A 15,022-nucleotide genomic window follows, 5' to 3' on the forward strand; every position below is an offset into this window, starting at 1 on the left:
CAAATTTTGGAAAACCGCAGCGCCCACTGACACTAATGCTGCGATCTACTTGTTGAATGACACTGACGTTCCAATTAATCAAGTTGAATGTGCGCTTATATTCAATAATATTCACGAATTCAATATTATATTTACTCAATATAATATTATATTCAATATTATATTCAATTATATTCAATATTCACGCAAGAAGACCATTCCAGTACTGCACCATTAGCAGATGTCAATTACTGGTACATGAGCCCCACAGAAATAAGTGCCACCGGTATTTCAGCATTAAGTAACAGCCTCAAGATGTCGAGTTCCTCTGGTGTAGATAATATTAATACGAAAATTGAATGTGCGCTTATATTCAATAATATTCACGCATTCAATATTATATTTACTCAATATAATATTATATTCAATATTATATTCAATTATATTCAATATTTACGTAAGAAGACCAATCCAGTACTGCGCCATTAGCAGATGTCAATTACTGGTACATAAGCCCCACAGAAATAAGTGCCACCGGTATTGCAGCATTAAGTAACAGTCTCAAGATGGCGAGTTCCCCTCGTGTAGATAATAATAATACGAAAATTCTAAACGAACACTGTTATTAATTCAACCACTGTTCTGTTTCATACCTTTCGTCAGTCACTGTCATGTGGAAAAATTACAGAGGACTGGAAAATTGGCAAAATTATCACCCTTTAAAATTAGGAGGCAAAAAAACACACGTAATTACCGTCCCATATCACTGACTGACATCTGTCCCATGCAAGATCATCGAACACATCATCGTATCAGGCGTTGCGCGGCTTCTAGATAGTAGCACCTTCTTTTTAACTAACATGAATGGGTTCAAGAAAGGCTTCTCAAGTGAGACTCAACTATTGGAATTTACTAACGAACTGCTAGATAATATGGACGAGATCTTTCAAACAGACTGCGCGTTCTTAGTCTTCTTCAAAGCATTTGACCGCGTCGCGCATCCACGCTTAATAGTTAAAAAAAAAATATGCCTTAACCTAGACTCATTAACAACCTCATGGATACGAAAGTTCTTGTCATCTCGCAAGCAGTTTACAGTTGTTAAAGGTCACTAATCTTCATTTAGCGACGTGCTCTCTGGCGTACCTCAAGGTAGCGTTTTGGGCCCATTGCTCTTCCTCATTTACATAAATGACCGGCCATCAAACATTCATTCCACTATTCGCTTGTTCGCAGATGAGTGCATCATTTACCGCTAAACACGCTCATCTGCCGATCAACTAGAACTTCAAATAGACCTCGATCGCATAACCGCTTGGTGCACATCATGGCAAATGTCACTTAACCCAGCAAAGTGCAAGTTAATGATATTCAGCCGCAAAAAACTAACTTTTCTTTCAGTTACTTATTGAATAATACTTCAGTGTCCGATGCGTGTTAATACCTCGGCGTGCATTACTCGAGTAACCTGTGTTAGTCCACTCACGTACAGAAAGTAACAGCCAAAGCATCACGCACGTTAGAGTATCTAAAGCGTAATCTTCATAGAACTCCTTCCAGTACCCGTAGGCTCGCCTACCAAACATTTGTTCGTCCACAACTCGAGTACACATCTCCCAACTGGCCACATGATGAAACTTACGTAATTGATTTTCTTGCATCGGTTAAGAATCGTGCTGCGCGTTTCATTTACAGAAACTACAACCGTCACTCGAGCATAACAAACATCACATCATCGAGCTCTCTCTCTACACTGCAATCACGGAGATTAATCGCCCTAATCTGCCTACTTCACAGAATAGTCTACAGTGCCTACTCTTCAACGCTGCCTCTTGCACAACCAAACCGCTCCTCACGTCATTTAAACAACCCTGTAAGCTTGCAAGGCATTTCTGGTAGAACCGCCGCATTTAATTCATCTACCCTGCCGCAGGCTATCATTCACTGGAATGGTCTTCTGGATCACATTCTGAATATTCGTGACACAGCTCGTTTTAGGACCGAAATAAGAGCCATTTTTCAAGTTACTAAGGTGTAAGTAAACATTGTATAATGATGTTCCTACTTTCTAGTGACCAAGGGCGTCCGCAGAATTTTTTGCAGGGGGGGGCCCCATTGGTTGTTGGCGCCGGAGGGGGGGGGGGGTATATTCGTAGCAAAAAGGCACTATTTGCGGAGTAAATTTATTTATTTATATATAAATAAAAAATAAGTAAAATACGCACATGTAAGAAAAATTACAAACAGCAAATTAAAGCGCGGCTAGGAGAGATACATTAAAGTTTATCAACGAAAAAACAATTAAAATTAATAAAAAATACAAAAAGATACTATCACTTCGTGGAGAAGAGTGCTCAGTCTTGCTGCATACGGGTTCTCGACTCACCCGGATTGATGACCAGCACACAGCACAATATGGTCACAAACACGCAACTACAGTCACTCAGTCAGTCTTCCTTGAACAGCAACTGTAGGCGCCTCGGATTTTTCTGGGCGAATTGTGTAATTACACGGGTGATAAATTCATTTCTGTGCTTCACTACACGCTCTCGGTGCATACTCATCATACACATTGAATGAAAAAACGGTTGAACGCGTACGTTGAAAACAAAAGACAACTATATATACAACAAAAACTTCTTTTCAAGATAAATGCACGCTCGCCCCTTCATACACCTCGCTCCATCTTGCTCGCGCATCCGCACAGTCGAGCAACCGCACACACACTGCTCGCCGCTCGTCGTTTTCTCGTCCGCTGTCTTGGTTGTTCTGACCTTCGTTGACAACCGGCCACTAAAAACACCGAAGCACAAACACAGAGGCGCGCACACGTGCAAGGGCTTACTTGCCGCAATATCCCCGAATGCGCACTTTGGGGGGTGAAAGGAACGCCGCGCGACTTCCGAGGGGAAGGAACACTCGCCACTCCGGTCGGAAAATTTGTTGTTGTGTTTTTATGGGGTTCAGAGCCCCAAAACGCATCAGGCTATGAGGGACGGAGTAGTACAGAGTTCCGGATAATGTCGACCACCTGGGTCTGGGTCTTGTTGTGGACGGAGGGGCCCAGCGAGTTGTGGAGGGTCGTTCAGGGCAGCAGGTCCCGGCTCCAAAGGAAGATGGCGAACTCCATTTAGGAGGAAAGTGTACGGAAGGTTTATTCACATATTTACAAGCGTAAGAGAAGTGAGAGACCTGAGTGAGAGACCGAAGTGGGAGACTATTCTGCCGCATTCGTTGTCGACTTTTATACCCTTCTTCGTCCCCAAATTCCCTAGGTTGAGGACGCCCACGCCGGATTGGGAGGGGCCTATAACTTTCACCTCTGCGCACAAACACAACACCGCACCTAGGGTCACGCCCCTGTCACGTGTTGATTCCGAAGGAAAGAAGGCCGCCGTCGAGGCGTTGACTGCGGTAGGTGGTGGTTTCTGGCCAGCTGAAAGTCCCCCGGGTCACCGACATCTGTTGTTCCTCAGATGGCATCCGCCGCTCGAGGCCGAAACAAAGAGGTCAGGAAAAGGCCGGAAAGTGGTCCTTTGTCCTTGCAGATGTTCAAAATGATGCCCGCCAGCTCGTCGCGGTGCTTGGCACGCCAAAGAGCAAGCCCTTTGTCCCCGTGCACGCTCGCAGCAATTAGGGAAGATAACGTCGGTCTCCCCGCGGCGGCGGCGGCGACACTTGAAGAGACTTCGGAAAGGCGGTCTGTTTTTGCTAAAACTTCAACCCCTTATTTATGGTTCTGTACTCCGACCGGGAAGGGCTCGGTGAATGGAATCAGCTGTCACCTGGGTCCCCTGTGTGGTCCATGACGGCAGGCTTGGGGCAACGGTCGCCGAGTAGAAAACAGGTACTCTCAGCCACCCAGGAGACATATGTGTGCCAGCTGCCTCCGCCGCTGCTTAGCCTTCGCCGTATCTTGCTTAACGACGACCCACGTTTGGTGGTAATTTCTCCCAGACCTGCGTTCTTCGATCCTGACACCGCATCTTGCTTCCCGATGACACACGTCGGGAAGTAGTCTTTCCAGGCCCATGTACTAGGACCTTAACAGTCTCTTTACCGTGCACTGACACGCACAGTACATGGGCGCTGTTGTGATTTGAGACCCAGCCAGAGGTTACAGGCGAGCCAGGCAGGCGCCATCGGTCTGCGTTGACCAAAGGCGCTGGTTTTCGGAGAAGACGCAAGAAACGCTGGTGTGGGGGCGCCTTTGGAGACTGCGTCGCCGTGAACAAAAGCAGCTAATCCCCTTTGCCGAAGATTCTGAAAGCGGCGCTTCTACCGAACTGCGCTCTCCCGTGGATCGGAGGAGACAGCGAGCGGCGGCTGCGGCGCCAACCCACCGCCCGCTTGACCCTGAGCAGCCCGACAAAGCGGGGGTGGATACGGCTGATTTGTCCTTCCCTCCTGAAGAATTAATCGGTGGCCGGCGTACGAACGTATCCTGATTATAGCGAGCGACGAAGGCGAAAACAAGATGCTCTGTGCACTGTCTGCCTCCGTGCCGCTATCTCTCTAGAGATCAAAGAAACAGACACCGATCGTAAGAAGGCTCAAACACATGCTCGCCGGTGCCGCTGTATGTCTGCAACAGGTCGCCTTTTAGTAGAGCTAACGATGGCGTGGTTTGAAAACGGCGGAACGACGCCCGCCCGGACGCGGCATTTCGCAGATGTGACCCAAAGCGTGGAAGCGGGGCTGCTTTTACCCTTTTGGCTGAGCGCACCACGGCCCCTGGTGTGCGGCCATCACTCACGGTTCGAGTGAGTGATTTTCCAGGGGGGTGCAGCCGCCCCCCCTTGCCCCCCCCTCCGGACGCCCATGCTAGTGACCGGTACTAACAGTCAACAAGTTTCGTATAAACGTCTTGCTCATGCTCTTGTCATTACCTTTATCTATGTAATCCCCCCTCACACAGTACTCCGTTCTTTTCGCCTGTGAGGCGATACGAATAAATATGAATAGATTAATAAATGTTTTCTTATGCTTCATAATCACATCTTACTGCTGTAAGGATGTCGCCCGATGTTGCAACCATAGACATAATTGCCTACTGTGCATTAGCATACTCGCATACGAAAGCTTTTTCGGAGCGTGCGTCTCTCGTATCAAGTACCAATGATCGCTAAACGTTCAAACCGATATGATTAAGATTAACAAGCACTGTAAAAGGCAGAACCTATGGCGCTGCCCTTCTGAAAACTTCGGTTGCTGTATGAGCACCTTTAGAGTTGAGTGTAGGTCTGATGAGTTGCTGCAGAAACAATCCACAGTATGAGGGAAAGCCGCAACTCTCGTTTGCAGGAAGCAGACTTGGTGCAGTGTTAAGAGAAAGTTAATGCTCAATCCGCTTGATTATGGCTGCTGAACATGTTTTATTTTAGGCACATCACATTTTAGGCATTAAATGTCACCAAGGCCCTTCTCAACCATATGGGCCACCTCACCGCCCATTTCGGCTGCACCGAGGTCCCGAGGCTCACCTCAATGGAGGAGGAGGAGGAATAAGAAGCAAGGCACGGAGAGTAACCGGAAGATTAATCGGTTTGCTACTTTACACGAGGAGAAGGGGGTGAGGGGATAAAAAAAATGAAAGAGAAAGGAGAGTAACAGAAAACTGAAGTCACACGGAAAGTTAGCGTTCGTTAAGTCACAGCCTGTCATGCAGGCCAGCTGTTCGCAAGAAGCGGAGCGCTGCCTTGCAGGCCTTCAGCGCAGACGATCGCTGCAGCCAGGAGCACAAATCGCAAACGCTTTATTTTCAACAAATGGCTAACATTTGCGTGTTATTGTAAGAAAACATCGTTTTCAGCGAACATGCGCTCGAGGACAAAAAAATGCCGCAATGGACGAGAATAATAGGCGTACGAAATTACTGTCGACAACGGTATGGTGCTAAACGATGCAGGGTAGCTTGCTTCTCAGCAATTGATGGGTACTTTTCAACCATGTAATTGCGTTTTGCCAATAGAAGCACGAGCGGCTCAGGGAAAACAAACGCGCAACTCTACGTACTTATACAGTAAGTTTAGACTGAACAGCAGTCGACGGCTTGCCTGGTTAGGATGCGTAGCTTTCTGAGCGTTAAAAATGTTTTTTTTTATTCAATGTACAAATTACCTCATCAATAACACGGAAAGAATAAGGAGCTAGCAGGGAAAAAAAAGTTGAATGTTTAGTTAGCGCCCGTTACCTCGCAGACAAAGCTGTTGGTCTATAATTTATCTGTACTTTGGCGAGGCATTGCTTATTGTGCAAACCATAACGCTTTCTTTGTGGAGTCATAAAAATTGCATAGGTGTTTTCAGGGCACTTGCTGCATTTAAACGCCTGAAAGCACGGCACAGCGGTAAAGCACAACACGGAAATCACATCGCGCAGCGTTCTTTCCGCCGGGCTGAAGAGAAAAAATGGTGCCAACAAAAATAAAGACACAAGTATAATACAAGGAAAACGCAAGCTACAAGCGTTTCCAACGGCAACGGAGGAAGCGAAGCAATCGTTATCCAGAAAAGCGGGCGAGGAGCAGGTCAGCGCTGAAGGGGCGAGCAGAGGGCCAGGAGAAGGCAAAGATGCCGCGCGCCGGCGGCAGAGTTCAAAGCGTGGCTGTGCTTCCAAATTATGATGGGGTTTTCGGCGCGCCTCAATGGTAGCGCCGCCAGTGGCGTGCTCGCTGTAGCAGGCGTCGGCTCACACGCTATGGGAGGAAGTGCGAGGGAAACATACTTCGACGACCCTCGAGGCGCCGTGTTTTATGCGTGAATTTTCTTCCTCATTCAGGAAAATCACGCGATAATGCCGCTGTTGCGAATGCCGAAAAAAAATTAGATGTAAGAGCGGTTCATTACGAAGTGAAGTCTTCACACTGACAGTCCATGTGACATGCAAGGAGTGCTTTTAAATGCAAGTGCAATGTTGCGAAATCAGTTTAGTTTCAAGATTTGGTTTTGGTTTTGGGGGGGTTTAACGTACCAAAATGGCTCAAGCTATGAGAGAGGCCGTAGTGAAGGGCTCCGGAAATTTCGACCACCTGGGGTTCTTTAACGGGCTCTGACATCGCACAGCACACGGGCCTCAAGAATTTCGCCCCCATTGAAACTCCACCACCGTGGCCAGGATCGAACCCGCGTCTTTTGGGTTAGTTTCAAGAGCTCACCGTGCGCGCTACCCTTTTGTGTTAGTAATCGAGGCAGAAGTTACCTGTTGTGCAGTGAACGGCTCTGATAGTCTTGTGTGAGCAATGCTCACTAACAACACGCCCTCTGCATTGGATAATTTTCAGGATGTGTGAAGCGTTGCACTGTGATTGCGGTGAGCGAGAGCTTTAAGGGTCCCGTCCTGCAAAAAATGCGACGGCGTCCGTTGCGTGTTGCGATCGAAAAGTTCGGTTCCGTTGGAGAGGCGGCTACGTCACACTTGAAAGGGAGGATTCCAAAACTGAGTAAACGATAAGGAAACTGGTGATTAGGGGGTCCCAATATGATACCAACATCATTAGGAAATATAATACAAAGTGAATGAATTGCGCTGATGCGAAAATTGGAAAAAAAATTTACAAAAGATGCTTTTATCGCGTACAATATACTGCTAGTCATATGTTTGAAAATTCTTCTGGCAATAACTGCTTCCTGATGAAAATTGCACTGCATCTACATATGCATCTTTTTACACTCCTCTGCAAAATTCTTGACGAACAGCTGACAAAAAGGTTTGCCCCGCGGTATAAATTACGTGAAGTAGCTTTTTCTTTCCCGGCCTGAAAAGAAACCTTGCAAAAGCAAAAACTTCCAAGAGACAGCGGTGTTGCTTCAGGGTCACAGGTGCGTATCAGAGAACAAAATTCAATTTTACTTGGGACTGCTGTCCCCGTGGCAGCTTTTCGTAGCACTTAGAGAGAGGTATGCACCAACACCTGTCATGTGGTATCTTTTCATTAAGGCGATTAATAAAACTGGGTAAACGGTACGTTCGTGCGGGCATTGAACCCGGCGTTTTTCAAGACGATCTCCAACTTCTAAATGAAAACTTTTTTTCCTTTAGGTAATAATTACCTACGTTAGCTATTTAGTCTTTCTAAATATTTCACTTGGTAGACTGAAAATACTGCGTACGTGGACACGTTACTTTTAAGGAGGGACGCAGATTTCAACCCTGACCCTTTTATTTGACATATTGGGATGAGCGTTTGTGTGCATATTATTGATGCTTGCTAACTTAAGGCAGTGAAATTTCATCGTTATATCTTAAAACACCGTTTTAACTGGAATTTATTTTATATTATACAGCATGTAGAAAGACTCAAGACAAGACAACTCGTGGTAGCAGCCTACTTCAGCCTTCGTTGGGTTTCTGAATGTATGGTACGGGTTATGACAACTATATATATTTTTCATTGGCAGAAAATTTTCTTCATCATGTTTTGCAGCAGTTACCGTAGGTTAGTCTACAGTACGAAAAAAATAACTCATCAAGATTTGTGAATTAAACCCCAAGAAATAAGATTTTATTGCATTTGATGTGGTTCAGGGACTGCAGGAAAACAAACCGGGTCAAAATGGAGTAAAGGGTAGTTTAGGGATGAGCTACACAAAAGGTGCAACAGCCCAGAAAATCAGTTCTGTCAAAAGGCACGATAATTTTGGCACCTTTTTACTTCTCCAGAGGACATCATGATTGTGGCCGTTTGTTAGCCTTTTTAATGCAGCGTTGCTTGCTTTGAACCATTTTTCGTAGTCAGCGCTGTTTATGCGTGTGTGTCTTATCTGTTCATATTTCGGTCGCACTGCACATGTCTTCTTTTCATTGCTTTTCAGAAGAGTGGCGGTCCCCGAAGTTTTAAAAGTAACAAGTAGAAATCTGAAACAAAATAACGCGAGATGAGCAAGCGTAGCTAGCAGAGCGCACGAGCAGACGGGTGCCATAACTGCAACCGGTTGCTAGGAGGGGGTAACCGCTGCGCACGCCAATGCCGACGCGGACAGTCATCTGGGGAGACCTTGAAATTTTATTACTGCGATAGCATTGCACGGTCATGAAAGTGAAAACTGCCTGGCCGCTTTGGCGTCTATGTGAAGCCTCAACCTGCGAGCTGGTGTTTAGAGGAATTTGCTTCCCTCCCCTTGCCACCGGGCAAGCGTCTCTCTCTCCCTCTGCCCCGATCCGCCTCCCCCTGTAGCCCTTGTCCCCATTTCCTTCTAAACTCCCACAATCCCTATCATTACTTACCAATATTTCCATTCCTCATAGCGCATTGCTATCCGCTACTGCCCAGGGGAGATCAGGGGAGTCTCTCCGGGCCCGCTCCCCCGCTGTGGGTCAGTATAGTAGCTTTCCCCTAGCGATTTCTTTCCACCTTCGGTTATCCACAACACCAATTGCCTTAGGCCTCATTTTTTATGTTATGTTTGATTTAAACCTGGTTTGCTTAGTGGCGCAGGCTGAGGCAAAATTATTCTCATTGTTTTTTTTTTTAAAGCATGACCACAATTTTCTGTCCATTTGTAGGGGACAGGAGGAAGACTATGCACGAAAAATGACTCGGAACAACAAAAAAGACAAAGAAATTGTCTCGGCCAACAGCAGGCCTACATGCAGAATATACAGACTCCTCAAGAACTATACAAGAGAAAAGAAGGCTTGCAGGAGCTATTCCTTCTCGTATAGCTCGGGAAGAGTCGGCTGGGCCTCAAAAGCACCACCAGCGGCTGTGTTTGAAAGAGCCACGTGTCAGTGCAGTGACGCATCGCTTAACCGCAGCGCCACTGCGCGGGTACTGCTATGAGGACCAGCAAAGATCTAACAAGGTGCACATTTTGCGTACTTGCATAGCCGCAATTGGAATAGAATCAGAATTTCAGCAGATGGGGGAAAGAAAAACATTGGACTGAGATTTGAATTAGGATCGTAATTGGAACAGAATCAGGACTGGAATAAACTGACGAATGAAAAAGGAATGCTATCGCGTTTCCAACGCATTAATAAAATTTATGGCCCCTATTTTTTGCGCTTTTGCTTCTGTGCGCCGGATCGAGGCAAAGTGCCAGTTTAGAAGACGAAGAAACAGGCTTCCTATCGAGCCAGAAATAGCACCGATTGGTCTCCGCGGCGCGAAAATACCTGGGTAAACCTCCCCTCTACAACTTAAAGAAATGCACTTTTGGCTTGAATTACAATTACAGATTCTGCGCGATGAAGTTTAGCTAACCATCCGAATAGGCGCAGTTTAAAATGTGGTATATTTAGCGTGACGCCATGAAAAAGAATCTTTTTTTTTGTTTAAGACGTCTGCGGCCCACTAATTATTTCTTAACCTTGCATCCGGTTACGAAAAACACCCCGTACGTATACTATAAAAAAATATGTCGAACCTGGAGCTGTATTCCTATAAAGAAATCTTGCACATTGAAGAAAGACAATACCATAGTTTCACTAGGTTTATTTTTGTTTGCTTTCTATACGATTGTACATGCTGCAATACGGTTAAGCTATCGGCTGGAAAAGTAAATGGACCACTGCTCAGGGCAGCGGAGCGGCTGCCGGGCCGCACCGCGGCGCTGTCATCTCGCGCCGCTCGCTTGCAGCCAGAGTGCTCCGAGTGACGGCCAACTTCGCCCTCGCTCTGGCGCGGAGGCTTGCCGTGCTTGATACACAACTAGTGTTGCGTTCAACTGCTCTGCTGTTGACAGTCCCGACGAAGAGGAGCGCGCATCGCCTATTAATCGAGCACGTCGGGCTGCGGCAGTCCAATCGGCCAGCCGCAGTCCGTCAAACCGCGGCAGGGTGAAGAAAGGAGTTGCAATGTTGTTTCTGGTTCTTCGTTTATATTGGTCTCATGTTAGATACTACTGCCTATCTCATGCCTCCTCGACTGCTCGATTAATAGGCTATGCGCGCTCCCGTTCGTAGAGACCGTCAACAGCAGAGCAGCTAAACGCAACACTAGATATTTATCAAGCGCGACAAGCCCCAGCGCGAGAGCGAGGGCGAAGTGTTTCGTCACTCGGGGCACTCTGGCTGCAAGCGAGCGGCGCGAGATGACAGCTGTGCGGTGGGGCCGAACAGCAGCAGTTGCTCGCGGTGGTCCGTTTGCTTTTCCGGCCGATGGTACACGCTGCAGAATTTGATTATTTCAAATCAAGCAACTGTTTCAAACTAAAAACTTCTACTTGTAGCTCCATTAGCGCGAGTCACACACTCGCGTTGTGCTTTAAAGGTGACAGTCTCAGCCACTTAAGTGCATTTAAACACGCCACCAGCACCACCGGTACCAAATTCTGGGGCAATAAAGACCTTTAGAAAAGAGCACTTCATACAAGGCGCAATGAGGGTCGCAACTAATGCAGCCACCATTTCACGTCTTCTCTGCAGCCGTTTGCATAGCATCAGGTTTGCAAAGTGCACAGCTCTTTGCATGTTGTGTATACGCATGTCCAGAGGTTCCTGAGCTTGTCGAATTGCGAACGTGCGGATGTCGAATGCAGTCTTAAAGTAACTGACAGTGAAATGCGGCAAAACGTACAGAGGTGTTTGCACATGAGGCAAGGTAGTTCATGAAATAGAATGTCGCTTCGTAATAGTTACTTTGGTTGCGCAAAAACAATGTCCGTGCACAGTGCGATATCATTGCTTCTTAAAGACATCCAAGTGCTCAAAATAATTTTCAAGCCCTTCTCTACGGTACCCCTTCCTGACTGCGTTCTTCCACTTCATCGCATACTTCTTCGGCACAGATTAGGTCGCACCGAGGACTAACCGCATGAAACATTTGCAGTTGCATTCCTTGCTTTTAATTCATAGTCGTTCGCCTGTTCTACGCAGAAAATGACGGGAACTACCTTTATCCGACGCGGCGTCTTTACACACAACTTGCAGCTCCTGATACGTATATTGAGATCAAGAATGAAGAATATTCGAAGTCAGGCTTTCCCAACATTACTTTTTAAAACCAAATAACGAGCAGTGCGCACAAGCCATTTTCGCAAGTAATTTTTGCGACCAGCCGCACAAGAAGTGCGGTGATAATTATGTCCCTCTGTATTCTAATTAGAATCATTTATTAAACACTTTAGTAGCTGTTGATAGCGTGCACCTTGAGACTAGAAAATTAGAGGTGGTCGTATTCTGTATTCCTCCCTCGGCCAGCATTCTAGTATCACGGCCGTGTTCCGAGATATCCGACCCCAAATTTTCAACTGCGTCTGCGTAACAAATCGTTCGAGGGTCGGAGCAAAACTCCTGTCAGCTTGTGGGGTTGTAATCGGACGGAAAAATACCTTCTCCCCATTTAGGCGCAGCTGACACAGTTCAAAGCCGCCGTAACCACCTCCGATCATGCGCGATACCGAGCGCACACCGACCACGGGCGGCCTTGCACTGAGGGAAACAAAGGAACGACACACTGGCTGACACAAAGAGGCACTTATTACTACAACAATAAATTCAGCTAGCAACACCATAAGCTAAGGAATCGAGGTCGTTCGACTCACTAGCACGGTTACGAGCTAACATTCGTCCACGCTGGGGTGAGGAAGCAACTCCGAGGACCGATGGGACGAGCTGGAAGGAGAATGTTCCCAATACGACGCCTCGCCCTGCTGGCGCAGAGCATGAGCAGCATCGAACAGTCCGTGCGCGGCGAGTTTCACAGGCGAAGAGAGAGTCGTCTCCCTTGCCCTCGAGCGGAGCAATCCCGCCGTTCGTGGCGCTCGTGTCGCTGCGACGCCGGCGGCCTGAATTGTTATTTAAGGTAACAAGTGAAGACGCATCGCGGCGAAGCAAACCAAATGGGACCTGTTGACACATCCCCCCAGCATCAAATAGACCCACGCGCTTAAAGTGATCTCTATGGAGAAGTCGCCTGGTCTTCATTCACTTGAGGCAGGTCTTGGAGCAGAGGTCACGCCGACGACGTCCACGCAGGCTTCCGCGGTGTTCTGAAGGCGGCGTGAAGGTCTCTGCTGGGACGATTCGCATGGCCCGTGGACTTCCGTGTCCGAAGGCCGGTTGAAAACTGCAGGCAAGATTTCTGCAGCAGTCTCCAGCGTAACAGCAGCCGGAGGTGACCGCTTACTGGCCTCGCTGCAGTTGCCCCGGACAGATGCGCGAACAGGACACAGGCAGCTCCGTCGGGGCAGTGAGACGATGTGCACTGGACAGTTAGCTTGGGTGGCTGCACTGGATCTGCAAGATTCCCGAAACGCCCTCTGCATGCCTCTAAAGGGATCCTGAAATGATTTGGATGGACAGATTCTAATGCAACGAATCTGTAGAGATGATCTTTGTGGGTGTACGGGTCAAATTTGAAAGCTTACGTGGACCCTATAATTTGGAAACAATTTAAAAAAATCGCCGCTCGCTACAGGTCAGGGTGGCACAACTTACCGCACGTCCCCTGCCCCGGTGACGCCAGTGGGCAGACGGGGCGAGCTTGAAGGCTGGCTGTTCTGCCACTGACATCATCGGGGTATGGGATGCACAGTGAGTTGTGTCGCCCTAAGGGCTGTCAGACGATCGCTTTTTGTGCTGATCCTCAAGCATGCAGGTGGCAGAGCACACAGGCGAGACAATACGCGTCCGGTCGGTCCGCCGACTGGGGGGAAAGTTCGTTCAGCCTCAACTTTTGGGCTGATGTGCAGGTCCGGCATAGGACGATGTTGCAGCTATCGGCTGCTTTTTATGTAACGTCCGTCTCAGGCCCCTCCACCTCGCTTCATATGGGAGATGATGGCCGTCCATCGACTGAACCGAGGTCATGGCATAGGTGGTGGCGGCTATGCCGCGAAGTATATTATATTGCCCACATGTTGATATTACGAGTGTTCACAGCGACTGAGAAACTTCGCCACGTGCAGTAGCGGAGAGCGACAGGTAAATGGGTAAATTGGTGGATCATCACCGGCACCAGTTAGTAACAGCTGCTCGCGGTGAACTTGTGCGTGCATGAGCTGCCTAGCGCAGTGACTAGTGTCAGCGTAGTGAAAGCGATTGCGATCGGAACGAGTGCTTTTACATCAAGGAAGCGAAATGTGAACTTGCGAGAGCTCACTACCCACGCCGTAGTTTCGGAGTGCTGAAATGAGCGTGGCGTTGTGCATCTAGTCGCATTAGTTGCGATGGTTGCAGTAATTGTGACCGAAGCATCCACACGACGCTATTTCTGCTACGAATTCATTACCATTTTGATCGCGGTTGGTGGGGGCAATGTGCTTGAGAATTGCCCTGTGTGCGACATGAAACGATCTTGGCTGCGCTGCCGCCGGAATGTTCTCTGGGACGAGAGCAGCAATGGCGCCATCCTTATGCGCCTTGATGCTCAATTCAGTACACTTTGTTGATGATGAGTGCTCGGGTTATGTCTGGCCGGAGTAACTGTGTAACCTTTGTGAAAACATCGGTGTTCAGTGCAAATGTATCTTCGTGAGCGTCATTTCTTCTTATTACCTGTTGGCTGTGCGGACTTATGTCTGCAATAAATATTTGCGTGATAAATGGGTGACTAACACTTCCTCTAGCCTTTTCGGTTTACGTTGTGGCAACATGTATTACGCGACTGCAAAGAAGAATCATTACCGCAATGAAATCACGGCAGGTTGAGAGTGTAAAATCCGAAATATGTGCCAGCCGATGTGTATTTTTTTCATGAGCATTCCTACAGATATTACGTAAAACGAAGTGCGGCAGCAGCCTATGCTTCTTAATGTAAACAACCCATATATTTCGTTCCCGATCAAAACTGTGATCGACGAGAAACAACATCACTGGATAGGGTAGCAATTCTTGCTCTGTCCTCTTCGTCCGTTAGCGTAGTTTCGACATGCCAACTTGCCACCGGTTGACCCGACAGTACACTCGGATCAGGCTCTGTGAAACTTGCAAAAAGCAGCAACAAGACAGGAAGCAGGGTGTACGCATAGGTGTAGTGCATGCTATGAGATGGGTTCCTGCCTCATCATAGCTTGACCCCTGTGTGTGTCTCACCCCTCATTATCCAGCACCTATGGCCGTATTTGTGCAAATGGCATGGGCTGCAAATCACAAAAAACAT

General features: G+C 47.7%; 1 protein-coding gene across 1 annotated transcript in view; it reads left to right on the forward strand.

Moving 5' to 3' along the window:
- Positions 1-15,022, forward strand: part of LOC149361094 (protein O-mannosyl-transferase TMTC1-like) — a 261,151-nt gene that overhangs the window by 145,379 nt on the left and 100,750 nt on the right. The window lies entirely within an intron of this gene.

The sequence above is a fragment of the Amblyomma mixtum genome, chromosome 2 (assembly GCF_055824585.1).
Source record: "Amblyomma mixtum isolate Tamu chromosome 2, ASM5582458v1, whole genome shotgun sequence".
Lineage (NCBI taxonomy): Eukaryota > Metazoa > Arthropoda > Arachnida > Ixodida > Ixodidae > Amblyomma > Amblyomma mixtum.